A 13,781-nucleotide genomic window follows, 5' to 3' on the forward strand; every position below is an offset into this window, starting at 1 on the left:
GGGGCGGGCCTATGCGGGCCGCGCTGGTTGGCCGCGGACGGACCAGTGACAAGGCCGTGGCACGGGCGTCGAAGGCGCGCGGAAGCCGGCCGTTGAGGCGAGCTCGTGTGGCGCCTGTGGTGACTGAGCGTGCCTCAGACGGCCTCGGCGCTCCTTCCGCGCACCACCGCCACCCGCCACCCGCCGCCGTGCGCAGGGCGACCGTCTCCCTTGAGCCGGGGCTGCCGGGAATCGCGACATGAGTTCCTCCGATGACGAAGGGTCTGTTTGGGGAGCGGGGTTCGACCCAACGGGCGGGGAGCCGCCCGGCGGCCGCGAGGCCCGCCCCACAGCTCCGCGAGGCCCGCGACTAGGCCTTGATCTGGGGACGCCGCAGAGCAGTGAGGGCTTCGCGTCCGAGCCAGAAGGGGTGGAAGCAGAAGGGCAGGTGCTTTGGGGCCGCGAAGGCCGGCCTGGCTCCCCGGCCGACGTCCAGGGGCACGTCCTGGGCTACCTCGCTGACGAGGCGGCCACGGCCGTCCTGCAGCAGCTGACCGACCGGGATGTCCTGGGCGTCCGCAGAAATCCCTCACCAGAGAGCTGCTCCACGGAAGTGTCCACCGTGTGGGTGGACCTAGATCCGGGTCCCAGTAGGAGAGGCGTGCGGGCCCAGAGCTGGGTGGGATCGCAGCCCCTGCCATCCGCCATCGCCCCGCGCCACCCCAGGGGGCCCGAGAGAGGCCGGCCCTGGGTGAACCCGAAGAGAGGCACCAAGAATAGGTCGAACCGCACTGTGGGTCGCCATCGGCCCTCCGCGGAAGGCCTGGTCGGGCCCATTTCCGACTCCGAGTCATCGGATGAGATCGAGAAGATGCAGCTGATGAGGGTGACCGTTAGCCGCAAAGGAAGAGGCGTGGCCCGACCCAGCAGCCTCGAGGGTCCCAGGGACACCCCCAGGCACCCGAGTACCCACGGCCGGGAGAGCTTCCTTCACGTGCCGGGCCCTTTCCTGTCCTCCGCTGCCCGGGGACTCACCTCGGCTGTGGAAAGGCAGGCTGTTGGAGAGCAGGACACCTCCTCCTCTAAGAAAATGCCAAGTGTGGGCTGGGGGAAGGCGGAGAGCAGGCCCAGCTACCTGGGAGCTGCTGCCGCAGGTGGCCTGCCGGCGGCCATACCCTGGAGGAAGGTGGCCCAGGAGAAGAGATCCCCAGGCGGGGGCTCAAACCTTGTCCTGGGGAGAAGCTTTCCCTCCTGGGTGCAGAGAGTCCCGGCGCCTCCCCTGGAGCCAGTCACCTTCCCCACAATCTCTACCGTCCCACTGCTGACGAGGAGCAAGAAGTCCTCCTGGGCCCCTTCGGGGACCAAGCAGTCCAAGCACACGAGCGCTTGGAAGAAGTCTGCGGCCAGGAGGACCAGGGAGTCCGAGCCGGTGGTGGAAGGAGATAAGGAGCCGAAGGGAGGCCCAGTCCCAAGGGGCCAGGTAAGTATCAGGCCCCATGCTCCCTCTGTCTGACCCTCAGGGGTTGCCTGCCGTTGGGCGCACTCCGTCTTGAGGATGCCAGATTGGCGGGGTCTCAGCAGGTGCAAACCTTAAGTGAGCCAGCCCCTCCACGCATGTGTGGCGTGGCGTGCCCATGCCGTGCCACGCCGGGCAGCATTCTCTACCCCTGGCACACTTCCCGCCTCCTCCACCAGAGAGGGGTGGGGTGGGAGGGCTGGGGCAGCTGATTCAGGTGAGGGGTGGGCGGGAGCCGGGGCTGAAAAGCACAGGCAGAAAAGCTTGCGTGTTTAGACCTCTGGGCCTCCGGATTGCTACTTCCTAGCTGCTCCCCAAGCCTTCCTTCCTGGCAGGGGGCCTGGGATCCCTCAGTGCCCCACTGTTGTCCCTAGCTCGGCTCTGCCTCCTGGCCCGGGGCTGACCGAGGGAGAAAATGCTGGTGAGGTCAGCCTCTGAATTCCCTTCCTATTCCCTGCCTCACCCCAGCCCCTAAACACACCCACGTGCTCACATCCCGAGGCCAAATCCGGGAGAACTTTCTGTTTTAGCCTCCTGCAACCAAGCCAGGGCCGCCTGGTGTATACCTGTATCGTGGAGATTTCAGCAGTGGCGACTTCAACATCGGAGCCCCCGTAATTCCAAGACGCTCGCAGCTCTTGGCCCTGAGCCAGGGCAACGTCTTGCCCAGAGAGCCCACACCTTCGGGTGAGTCCTGTGGGTTTCCCAGGAGTGGAGGGGAGAGGGGTCGAGGAGGGGACCTCTGTCTCGGCAGGCTCTGCCGGGGGCTCAGTCTTGCTCCCTGCCTCCGGAGACAGCTTCTCCCACAGGAAACGGGGCATCGACAGGGCGGGCCTCAGGTCACCTCATCTTCTGCATGGGGTGTGTGCGCAGCGGTGATCCGTGGCACAGCTCCAAACTGCACCTCCAGATGGAGAGTTCCAGCAGATTGGGGCCCTTTCTGATAAGCCATCTTTGGCCACGGGGCTCGTCCCAGAGGCTGGCTGTGGCTTGCAGCTCTGCCAGCGCCCAACCCAGAGCCACGCACAGTCCTGGGGACCACAGCCATAGATGGGCTGGCCCTGGGGAGCAGCAGCAGAGGCAGGCCCAGAGAGAAGGGGTAGCTGATGGGCAGAGCAGGGCAACTGGTTGCCAGCAGAGGGTGGTACTGCTTCACATCAGGCCCCGTCAGGCCCCCCCTTAACCCCGGCCACCTCCCTAGGCACTTTGGAAGCTGGATGTTGTGTTCTTCCCCTCTCAGGTGACCAGGAATTACTTGACCGTCCCCCAAGAGTGGAAAGGCGGCAGGAGCTGCCACCTGGAGCAGAGGGCTGTCCCCGGGTAATGCTTCCCCTGGCTCCTAGAAGTGCAGGCCCAAACTAGACAGTGCGATCCGTGTCGGGGTTACACTGACGTGTGTGTCCGCCCCCACGCCCCCCATCCTGCACCTCATGCAGGCCGCGCAGCTCCTTTCCACGGAGCAGCGGGTGCCAGTCTAGCCCCGGGGGGGGGGGGGGCGGGGCGGGGAAGGAGGGGGGTCGAGGAGAGAGGAGGCCCGAGTATACTAATCATTTCTCCTTCTGCGGTGTCTGCTGGCCTAGTGCCCCGTGCTACAGAGAGAAGTCGACGAACTTAAAGAGCAGATTGGTATGAGGGGCCTCGGGCTGGGGCAGAACGTGGGGTCTTAGTGCAGAGGCGGGGGTGCGGGCTGCAGGTGCAGGCGGCTTCACAGGGACCGAGGTTCCCTGGAGCCTGCAGCCCGCTGGGCACGTGCAGCTAGGGCTGTGTGCAAAGAGCAGCATGTTGTCTGAAGTGCACGCACACTTTGCCAGCGAGAACCAGTCCTGGAGATGTCTTTCTGTTAGGACGGTTAGCGATGCCTCATTGAATCTCCCTTTAACTGCTGCTTGGCATGGCTTCCACGGGTCTTGTTGGTTTGTTTATGTCACAAGTTCCAAATAGTTCTGATGTGCCCCAAAGCTTGAGAACTACTGGCACAGTTTGTCTTCTTTGAACAGTATTGCCATGTTTAATTCGGGTGGTGGGCGAGTGAGTCGGGCCCAGGGCTCCTTGGGTAGGGGCTGGAGGGGTTTCAGGTCGCAGGGCTAGGCAGTTGCCCACAGGGACAGGGGGGCGGGCTTCTCTGCGCCCGAGTTAGGAGTGCCCACTTGTGCCCCTCTGTGTTTCAGCGTCCATGCAGTCCCTGACTGACAAGTTCCACAGCCTTTGAAGTTGAAGTGAGTGTTACACACCGTACCCCCTTCCCACGGGCGTGGCGTGGCGTGGCGTGGCGGTGTGTAGGAGTGCTGTGGGCTGGCCCTGGCTGGAGGCTCTTTTCCCTGACTCTGCTCTGTCTGACAGGTTGAGCCCGGCATGCATCTTCCGACAAGAGGAGCAGCTGTTCCCCCTTGGAGCCAGCGAGCTGCGGCCAAGCTGGTCCCCTCCTGTTCTACGTCAGCCGGGGCTTCCTCTCCCCCTTCTGTGGCCTCCTCCCTACCCCAGTTCACAGCAGTTTCAAATTAAAGTACCTCTCATATTCTGCGGTCTCTCCTGGGGGTGTGTGGAAGAGGGGCTGGGGGCGGGGCGGGGCTGGGAGCCGCCGGGTTTCAGAGCCTTTTCCAGAACAGCACCTCTGGCATCCTGTAATGGGCCTTCTCTCTGTGGGAGTCTGGGCCGGCCTCTGCGAGGAGCCCTGCAGTCAGGCTACCAGTGTGCCCCGGGCCTGGGTTCTGTGTGCCTCTGCCTGGCCCCACCAGTACTTCCTCCCTTTCCCCTGCAGGCCCTCTTTGGTGTTCTCGCCTGATCTCCACTTTGGGGGGGTCTCATGGTTGCCATGCGTCACCCCATATTGTTTCCCTTCCCCTTCAGTAGGAACTCATGACCCCTTCCCGAGCCCCGCGCCTCTCCCCTTCCCACACTGCGGCTCCCGTCCACCCGGCTTTGCTGTCTGAGCACCCTTGATCTCCCTTGGCTGACTGCCACCACCGGTGGCTGTCCCCGCGCCTGCACTTGGACAGGTGTTAAAGGGCACAGTTGGGCTCGCCCTTCCCCGCCCTCCTCAGGCCTAGTCCCGTCTGTGGAGCCCTCCCCCTGGTGCCACCGTGCATCCAGGAACCTGCGGTCGTCCTCCTCTACCTCTGTGGCCCTCCCCTTTGACACTGGGCTACCAGTCCTGTCAGTCCCCCCTCCTTGGTTTCAGGAGAAGGGCGGAAGCAGAGCTCCCAGCCCAGGGTTTGCGGAGCCAAAGGCAAGGTACTGGGAACACGGGAGAAAAGTAGAGAAAAATGCACGGGTTAGTCTCCAGCCTGAAGGGCAGGGGATGGGTCTGTCGGGTGGCTCTGGGCCGGCCTGGGGGTGGGGCGGGGTGCCTGCTGGCACTCTTCATGGGTGGCCCAGCTCCCAGAGCCTTCCCATCGGTCCTGTTCTAGCCAGCTAGCCGCCCTTCCTCCAGCCTGGTCGGCTCCACACCCTTGAAGGTGGCCGGTTTCTATGGCGAGTGTGCTTGGTAGGTCTCACTGTTCTTGCCTGGTCCCCTTCAAATCCTGTTCGACCACCCCCTGCCACACAGATTTTCCTGGAAGAGGTAGTTCTGTGTCCGAGCCCCACGTCCCAGGCTGCCTCTTCAGGTCACACGAGGTGGAGTCTGAACTCTGCATTCGAGCTCCCCCTCACTGACGGTTGGGGATGGGTTCCTTCCTTCATTGAGGACCCAGGGCTGTGCGGACCTGGGACTCAGAGGGACCCACTTGTGTTAGAGGGAGTAGAGGGTTGGTTCTGCCAGACTCCATTCCCAAGAGACCGGTGTTCCATATACAAAAGTGGGGACGAGGGTGGACAGGACATTCAAGGTTGGTGTGTGCGCCTGTGTGTGCCTGTGTGCATCTGCGAACAAGATTAATCGGGGATAATGTCCCTTGAGAAGAAGGATGCAATTCAGGGAGTAAAGGGAGCAGAGACTGTGGTCAAGACCCGTATGGGATCGAGTGAGCACAAGCAAGGGTGGGGACACTCTTTTCAAGGGGTGCTGTCCGTCACCAAACCCCACGGCAGGGTGTCTGGATGCTCACAGTGTCAGAGTTGCGGCAGGTGGCTGTGGACCCTACTCAGCGATGCTGTGTGTGTAGCAGGGTGACAGTGCGGAGGATGGCCACCTCAGAGTAGCTGGGACATGCCTCATCCCAGAGGCAGGGAGCTCACGTAGCAGGCCACCCCCACAGGAGCCAACCGGCCCGGGCAGTGTGGGCGCAGTGAAGATGGGAAGTAAAGAGTGACCGCACCTGGGACTTTGGGCAGACTCGGTCCCACCCCTCCTCCATGTTCACACCCTGTCTCCCTCCCGGGCCCCGCAGCATGAGCTCAGGTGGACACACCGTCACGGACAGGATGGGACCACCACAGCCCTCAGGGCCGGAAAATAACTTTCCTGGGACTTCATCCTTCCACTCCAAGCCCCTCACTTGAGAAGGTGGGCCTGATTGCTTAGACTACAGCTTTGACCCTGACCCAGTGGTTATTTCCTGGCCGGGTAATGCAGCATGCTGCTGTCTGAGTGACTAACTTGGGAAGAGACTTTCCAGCTGGGGTTTCCGCCCACATAGACGTGCAGGCAAGTTGTGATCGGGGAGAAGTCCAGCACCGGCACTGCCCCGGGGGGCCGGTGGCCGTGGTCGCCGGGGTGAGGAAGGGGAGCAGTGCGTTGAAGCGGTCGTGGGAGGCAAGAACACAGCCCTTGGTGACTAGTTTTGCCAGCCTCCCTTCCCTCCTCTGAGCACACGACCTCCCTCTTTCATATTCAGACCCACTGCCGCACGACAGTGTTGCTGTAAACTTGTACACCACGGGCCGCAGCGCAGCGCCTTCCAGTTAGTTCCAGGGGGGCGTAGATTAAAGAAACACATCAGGGCCCCAGGGCAAAGGAGGAGGTTGGACCCCTGCCCTGATCCAGTGTGCCCCTTTGGCCTTTTCCCTTGAGCCTCCTCTTCAGGGTGGGAGACAGTGGTGGCTGGCCTGGAGGGTCCTAGGTCCTCCTAAACCCTATTTTATGAAACAGCCATGGTTATCCTTTAAAAGAAAGTGAATGAGTATTGAAAAAGGACAGCAGTCACCTCAGGAGGCCTGGGGAAAGAATTGATTGATCTGGGACAAACTGAGGGTTCCCAACTTACTGGCATGTTCTCCATCTTCATCTGAGTGGTTGTCACCAGGACTTGAACATTGCACAAGCACAGAGGTGTCCAGTGCCCTGTAGTCATGTGAATGGTGCACCCTGGCACCACGCATGTACAGCTCATATGGCCACTGTGGCCGCCCAGTGTGCCTAGCTGGACCTGGCAAACACAGACCAGGGTCTCTCCACCTTAGTCAGCGGAGCACCAACCGTTACTGCGTCTGTAATCTTAACCACCCTACTCCACCACATCCCCCATTGCCAAGCAGGGTGATACACCATCTGATTCCAGGAATTAGGACGTGGACACCTTTGGGCACCATCCCTGTGCCTACCAGCGTCAACTCCCTCTGTATTGCTCACCTCCTCCTACCTTCCCTGGGTGGGCCAATCCCCCCCGTGTGAGGAGAGAGTAGTTGCCCAGTCCTGGTGGTACTGATGGTGCTGGTGTTGCTGGTAGTGGTGGTCGGGGAGTTGGTGGGAGTTGGAAGGGACTCTGCCCAGGAAGTAGGCAGGTAGCAGAACGAGACAGGCTGGGACCTAGGACCCTCCAGGCCAGCCACCACTGTCTCCCACCCTGAAGAGGAGGCTCAAGGGAAAAGGCCAAAGGGGCACACTGGATCAGGGCAGGGGTCCAACCTCCTCCTTTGCCCTGGGGCCCTGATGTGTTTCTTTAATCTACGCCCCCCTGGAACTAACTGGAAGGCGCTGCGCTGCGGCCCGTGGTGTACAAGTTTACAGCAACACTGTCGTGCGGCAGTGGGTCTGAATATGAAAGAGGGAGGTCGTGTGCTCAGAGGAGGGAAGGGAGGCTGGCAAAACTAGTCACCAAGGGCTGTGTTCTTGCCTCCCACGACCGCTTCAACGCACTGCTCCCCTTCCTCACCCCGGCGACCACGGCCACCGGCCCCCCGGGGCAGTGCCGGTGCTGGACTTCTCCCCGATCACAACTTGCCTGCACGTCTATGTGGGCGGAAACCCCAGCTGGAAAGTCTCTTCCCAAGTTAGTCACTCAGACAGCAGCATGCTGCATTACCCGGCCAGGAAATAACCACTGGGTCAGGGTCAAAGCTGTAGTCTAAGCAATCAGGCCCACCTTCTCAAGTGAGGGGCTTGGAGTGGAAGGATGAAGTCCCAGGAAAGTTATTTTCCGGCCCTGAGGGCTGTGGTGGTCCCATCCTGTCCGTGACGGTGTGTCCACCTGAGCTCATGCTGCGGGGCCCGGGAGGGAGACAGGGTGTGAACATGGAGGAGGGGTGGGACCGAGTCTGCCCAAAGTCCCAGGTGCGGTCACTCTTTACTTCCCATCTTCACTGCGCCCACACTGCCCGGGCCGGTTGGCTCCTGTGGGGGTGGCCTGCTACGTGAGCTCCCTGCCTCTGGGATGAGGCATGTCCCAGCTACTCTGAGGTGGCCATCCTCCGCACTGTCACCCTGCTACACACACAGCATCGCTGAGTAGGGTCCACAGCCACCTGCCGCAACTCTGACACTGTGAGCATCCAGACACCCTGCCGTGGGGTTTGGTGACGGACAGCACCCCTTGAAAAGAGTGTCCCCACCCTTGCTTGTGCTCACTCGATCCCATACGGGTCTTGACCACAGTCTCTGCTCCCTTTACTCCCTGAATTGCATCCTTCTTCTCAAGGGACATTATCCCCGATTAATCTTGTTCGCAGATGCACACAGGCACACACAGGCGCACACACCAACCTTGAATGTCCTGTCCACCCTCGTCCCCACTTTTGTATATGGAACACCGGTCTCTTGGGAATGGAGTCTGGCAGAACCAACCCTCTACTCCCTCTAACACAAGTGGGTCCCTCTGAGTCCCAGGTCCGCACAGCCCTGGGTCCTCAATGAAGGAAGGAACCCATCCCCAACCGTCAGTGAGGGGGAGCTCGAATGCAGAGTTCAGACTCCACCTCGTGTGACCTGAAGAGGCAGCCTGGGACGTGGGGCTCGGACACAGAACTACCTCTTCCAGGAAAATCTGTGTGGCAGGGGGTGGTCGAACAGGATTTGAAGGGGACCAGGCAAGAACAGTGAGACCTACCAAGCACACTCGCCATAGAAACCGGCCACCTTCAAGGGTGTGGAGCCGACCAGGCTGGAGGAAGGGCGGCTAGCTGGCTAGAACAGGACCGATGGGAAGGCTCTGGGAGCTGGGCCACCCATGAAGAGTGCCAGCAGGCACCCCGCCCCACCCCCAGGCCGGCCCAGAGCCACCCGACAGACCCATCCCCTGCCCTTCAGGCTGGAGACTAACCCGTGCATTTTTCTCTACTTTTCTCCCGTGTTCCCAGTACCTTGCCTTTGGCTCCGCAAACCCTGGGCTGGGAGCTCTGCTTCCGCCCTTCTCCTGAAACCAAGGAGGGGGGACTGACAGGACTGGTAGCCCAGTGTCAAAGGGGAGGGCCACAGAGGTAGAGGAGGACGACCGCAGGTTCCTGGATGCACGGTGGCACCAGGGGGAGGGCTCCACAGACGGGACTAGGCCTGAGGAGGGCGGGGAAGGGCGAGCCCAACTGTGCCCTTTAACACCTGTCCAAGTGCAGGCGCGGGGACAGCCACCGGTGGTGGCAGTCAGCCAAGGGAGATCAAGGGTGCTCAGACAGCAAAGCCGGGTGGACGGGAGCCGCAGTGTGGGAAGGGGAGAGGCGCGGGGCTCGGGAAGGGGTCATGAGTTCCTACTGAAGGGGAAGGGAAACAATATGGGGTGACGCATGGCAACCATGAGACCCCCCCAAAGTGGAGATCAGGCGAGAACACCAAAGAGGGCCTGCAGGGGAAAGGGAGGAAGTACTGGTGGGGCCAGGCAGAGGCACACAGAACCCAGGCCCGGGGCACACTGGTAGCCTGACTGCAGGGCTCCTCGCAGAGGCCGGCCCAGACTCCCACAGAGAGAAGGCCCATTACAGGATGCCAGAGGTGCTGTTCTGGAAAAGGCTCTGAAACCCGGCGGCTCCCAGCCCCGCCCCGCCCCCAGCCCCTCTTCCACACACCCCCAGGAGAGACCGCAGAATATGAGAGGTACTTTAATTTGAAACTGCTGTGAACTGGGGTAGGGAGGAGGCCACAGAAGGGGGAGAGGAAGCCCCGGCTGACGTAGAACAGGAGGGGACCAGCTTGGCCGCAGCTCGCTGGCTCCAAGGGGGAACAGCTGCTCCTCTTGTCGGAAGATGCATGCCGGGCTCAACCTGTCAGACAGAGCAGAGTCAGGGAAAAGAGCCTCCAGCCAGGGCCAGCCCACAGCACTCCTACACACCGCCACGCCACGCCACGCCACGCCCGTGGGAAGGGGGTACGGTGTGTAACACTCACTTCAACTTCAAAGGCTGTGGAACTTGTCAGTCAGGGACTGCATGGACGCTGAAACACAGAGGGGCACAAGTGGGCACTCCTAACTCGGGCGCAGAGAAGCCCGCCCCCCTGTCCCTGTGGGCAACTGCCTAGCCCTGCGACCTGAAACCCCTCCAGCCCCTACCCAAGGAGCCCTGGGCCCGACTCACTCGCCCACCACCCGAATTAAACATGGCAATACTGTTCAAAGAAGACAAACTGTGCCAGTAGTTCTCAAGCTTTGGGGCACATCAGAACTATTTGGAACTTGTGACATAAACAAACCAACAAGACCCGTGGAAGCCATGCCAAGCAGCAGTTAAAGGGAGATTCAATGAGGCATCGCTAACCGTCCTAACAGAAAGACATCTCCAGGACTGGTTCTCGCTGGCAAAGTGTGCGTGCACTTCAGACAACATGCTGCTCTTTGCACACAGCCCTAGCTGCACGTGCCCAGCGGGCTGCAGGCTCCAGGGAACCTCGGTCCCTGTGAAGCCGCCTGCACCTGCAGCCCGCACCCCCGCCTCTGCACTAAGACCCCACGTTCTGCCCCAGCCCGAGGCCCCTCATACCAATCTGCTCTTTAAGTTCGTCGACTTCTCTCTGTAGCACGGGGCACTAGGCCAGCAGACACCGCAGAAGGAGAAATGATTAGTATACTCGGGCCTCCTCTCTCCTCGACCCCCCTCCTTCCCCGCCCCGCCCCCCCCCCCCCGGGGCTAGACTGGCACCCGCTGCTCCGTGGAAAGGAGCTGCGCGGCCTGCATGAGGTGCAGGATGGGGGGCGTGGGGGCGGACACACACGTCAGTGTAACCCCGACACGGATCGCACTGTCTAGTTTGGGCCTGCACTTCTAGGAGCCAGGGGAAGCATTACCCGGGGACAGCCCTCTGCTCCAGGTGGCAGCTCCTGCCGCCTTTCCACTCTTGGGGGACGGTCAAGTAATTCCTGGTCACCTGAGAGGGGAAGAACACAACATCCAGCTTCCAAAGTGCCTAGGGAGGTGGCCGGGGTTAAGGGGGGGCCTGACGGGGCCTGATGTGAAGCAGTACCACCCTCTGCTGGCAACCAGTTGCCCTGCTCTGCCCATCAGCTACCCCTTCTCTCTGGGCCTGCCTCTGCTGCTGCTCCCCAGGGCCAGCCCATCTATGGCTGTGGTCCCCAGGACTGTGCGTGGCTCTGGGTTGGGCGCTGGCAGAGCTGCAAGCCACAGCCAGCCTCTGGGACGAGCCCCGTGGCCAAAGATGGCTTATCAGAAAGGGCCCCAATCTGCTGGAACTCTCCATCTGGAGGTGCAGTTTGGAGCTGTGCCACGGATCACCGCTGCGCACACACCCCATGCAGAAGATGAGGTGACCTGAGGCCCGCCCTGTCGATGCCCCGTTTCCTGTGGGAGAAGCTGTCTCCGGAGGCAGGGAGCAAGACTGAGCCCCCGGCAGAGCCTGCCGAGACAGAGGTCCCCTCCTCGACCCCTCTCCCCTCCACTCCTGGGAAACCCACAGGACTCACCCGAAGGTGTGGGCTCTCTGGGCAAGACGTTGCCCTGGCTCAGGGCCAAGAGCTGCGAGCGTCTTGGAATTACGGGGGCTCCGATGTTGAAGTCGCCACTGCTGAAATCTCCACGATACAGGTATACACCAGGCGGCCCTGGCTTGGTTGCAGGAGGCTAAAACAGAAAGTTCTCCCGGATTTGGCCTCGGGATGTGAGCACGTGGGTGTGTTTAGGGGCTGGGGTGAGGCAGGGAATAGGAAGGGAATTCAGAGGCTGACCTCACCAGCATTTTCTCCCTCGGTCAGCCCCGGGCCAGGAGGCAGAGCCGAGCTAGGGACAACAGTGGGGCACTGAGGGATCCCAGGCCCCCTGCCAGGAAGGAAGGCTTGGGGAGCAGCTAGGAAGTAGCAATCCGGAGGCCCAGAGGTCTAAACACGCAAGCTTTTCTGCCTGTGCTTTTCAGCCCCGGCTCCCGCCCACCCCTCACCTGAATCAGCTGCCCCAGCCCTCCCACCCCACCCCTCTCTGGTGGAGGAGGCGGGAAGTGTGCCAGGGGTAGAGAATGCTGCCCGGCGTGGCACGGCATGGGCACGCCACGCCACACATGCGTGGAGGGGCTGGCTCACTTAAGGTTTGCACCTGCTGAGACCCCGCCAATCTGGCATCCTCAAGACGGAGTGCGCCCAACGGCAGGCAACCCCTGAGGGTCAGACAGAGGGAGCATGGGGCCTGATACTTACCTGGCCCCTTGGGACTGGGCCTCCCTTCGGCTCCTTATCTCCTTCCACCACCGGCTCGGACTCCCTGGTCCTCCTGGCCGCAGACTTCTTCCAAGCGCTCGTGTGCTTGGACTGCTTGGTCCCCGAAGGGGCCCAGGAGGACTTCTTGCTCCTCGTCAGCAGTGGGACGGTAGAGATTGTGGGGAAGGTGACTGGCTCCAGGGGAGGCGCCGGGACTCTCTGCACCCAGGAGGGAAAGCTTCTCCCCAGGACAAGGTTTGAGCCCCCGCCTGGGGATCTCTTCTCCTGGGCCACCTTCCTCCAGGGTATGGCCGCCGGCAGGCCACCTGCGGCAGCAGCTCCCAGGTAGCTGGGCCTGCTCTCCGCCTTCCCCCAGCCCACACTTGGCATTTTCTTAGAGGAGGAGGTGTCCTGCTCTCCAACAGCCTGCCTTTCCACAGCCGAGGTGAGTCCCCGGGCAGCGGAGGACAGGAAAGGGCCCGGCACGTGAAGGAAGCTCTCCCGGCCGTGGGTACTCGGGTGCCTGGGGGTGTCCCTGGGACCCTCGAGGCTGCTGGGTCGGGCCACGCCTCTTCCTTTGCGGCTAACGGTCACCCTCATCAGCTGCATCTTCTCGATCTCATCCGATGACTCGGAGTCGGAAATGGGCCCGACCAGGCCTTCCGCGGAGGGCCGATGGCGACCCACAGTGCGGTTCGACCTATTCTTGGTGCCTCTCTTCGGGTTCACCCAGGGCCGGCCTCTCTCGGGCCCCCTGGGGTGGCGCGGGGCGATGGCGGATGGCAGGGGCTGCGATCCCACCCAGCTCTGGGCCCGCACGCCTCTCCTACTGGGACCCGGATCTAGGTCCACCCACACGGTGGACACTTCCGTGGAGCAGCTCTCTGGTGAGGGATTTCTGCGGACGCCCAGGACATCCCGGTCGGTCAGCTGCTGCAGGACGGCCGTGGCCGCCTCGTCAGCGAGGTAGCCCAGGACGTGCCCCTGGACGTCGGCCGGGGAGCCAGGCCGGCCTTCGCGGCCCCAAAGCACCTGCCCTTCTGCTTCCACCCCTTCTGGCTCGGACGCGAAGCCCTCACTGCTCTGCGGCGTCCCCAGATCAAGGCCTAGTCGCGGGCCTCGCGGAGCTGTGGGGCGGGCCTCGCGGCCGCCGGGCGGCTCCCCGCCCGTTGGGTCGAACCCCGCTCCCCAAACAGACCCTTCGTCATCGGAGGAACTCATGTCGCGATTCCCGGCAGCCCCGGCTCAAGGGAGACGGTCGCCCTGCGCACGGCGGCGGGTGGCGGGTGGCGGTGGTGCGCGGAAGGAGCGCCGAGGCCGTCTGAGGCACGCTCAGTCACCACAGGCGCCACACGAGCTCGCCTCAACGGCCGGCTTCCGCGCGCCTTCGACGCCCGTGCCACGGCCTTGTCACTGGTCCGTCCGCGGCCAACCAGCGCGGCCCGCATAGGCCCGCCCCTCGAGGCCCCAGCCAATAGGGTGGAGGGCCCCTGGTTCGCGCCGACGGGAGTCGGCTCAGCCGCAGTTGGAAGCCCGTCTGATGATGGAGTGTGATTGTCGGGGCT

At 62.5% G+C, this 13,781-nt stretch overlaps 2 long non-coding RNA genes and 2 pseudogenes across 2 annotated transcripts; 2 read left to right on the forward strand and 2 right to left on the reverse strand.

Moving 5' to 3' along the window:
• The first annotated feature begins 238 nt into the window (after positions 1-238).
• On the forward strand, positions 239-1,898 carry LOC148754705 (uncharacterized protein CXorf49 homolog pseudogene; annotated as a pseudogene).
• Positions 1,899-2,022: 124 nt separating this feature from the next.
• LOC109455959 (uncharacterized) lies at positions 2,023-3,992 on the forward strand. Its single transcript, XR_016020027.1, has 5 exons — positions 2,023-2,182; positions 2,736-2,815; positions 3,076-3,121; positions 3,664-3,711; positions 3,836-3,992. It is a non-coding gene; the product is annotated as an uncharacterized LOC109455959 (long non-coding RNA).
• Positions 3,993-9,684: 5,692 nt separating this feature from the next.
• Positions 9,685-11,653, reverse strand: LOC141566938 (uncharacterized). Its single transcript, XR_016020026.1, has 5 exons — positions 11,494-11,653; positions 10,861-10,940; positions 10,556-10,601; positions 9,966-10,013; positions 9,685-9,841 (listed from the first exon to the last, which is right to left on the reverse strand). It is a non-coding gene; the product is annotated as an uncharacterized LOC141566938 (long non-coding RNA).
• A 124-nt stretch (positions 11,654-11,777) lies between these two features.
• On the reverse strand, positions 11,778-13,437 carry LOC148754706 (uncharacterized protein CXorf49 homolog pseudogene; annotated as a pseudogene).
• Positions 13,438-13,781: the final 344 nt, after the last annotated feature.

Source organism: Rhinolophus sinicus, chromosome 18, assembly GCF_057876585.1.
Source record: "Rhinolophus sinicus isolate RSI-liver-muscle chromosome 18, RSI-T2T, whole genome shotgun sequence".
NCBI lineage: Eukaryota > Metazoa > Chordata > Mammalia > Chiroptera > Rhinolophidae > Rhinolophus > Rhinolophus sinicus.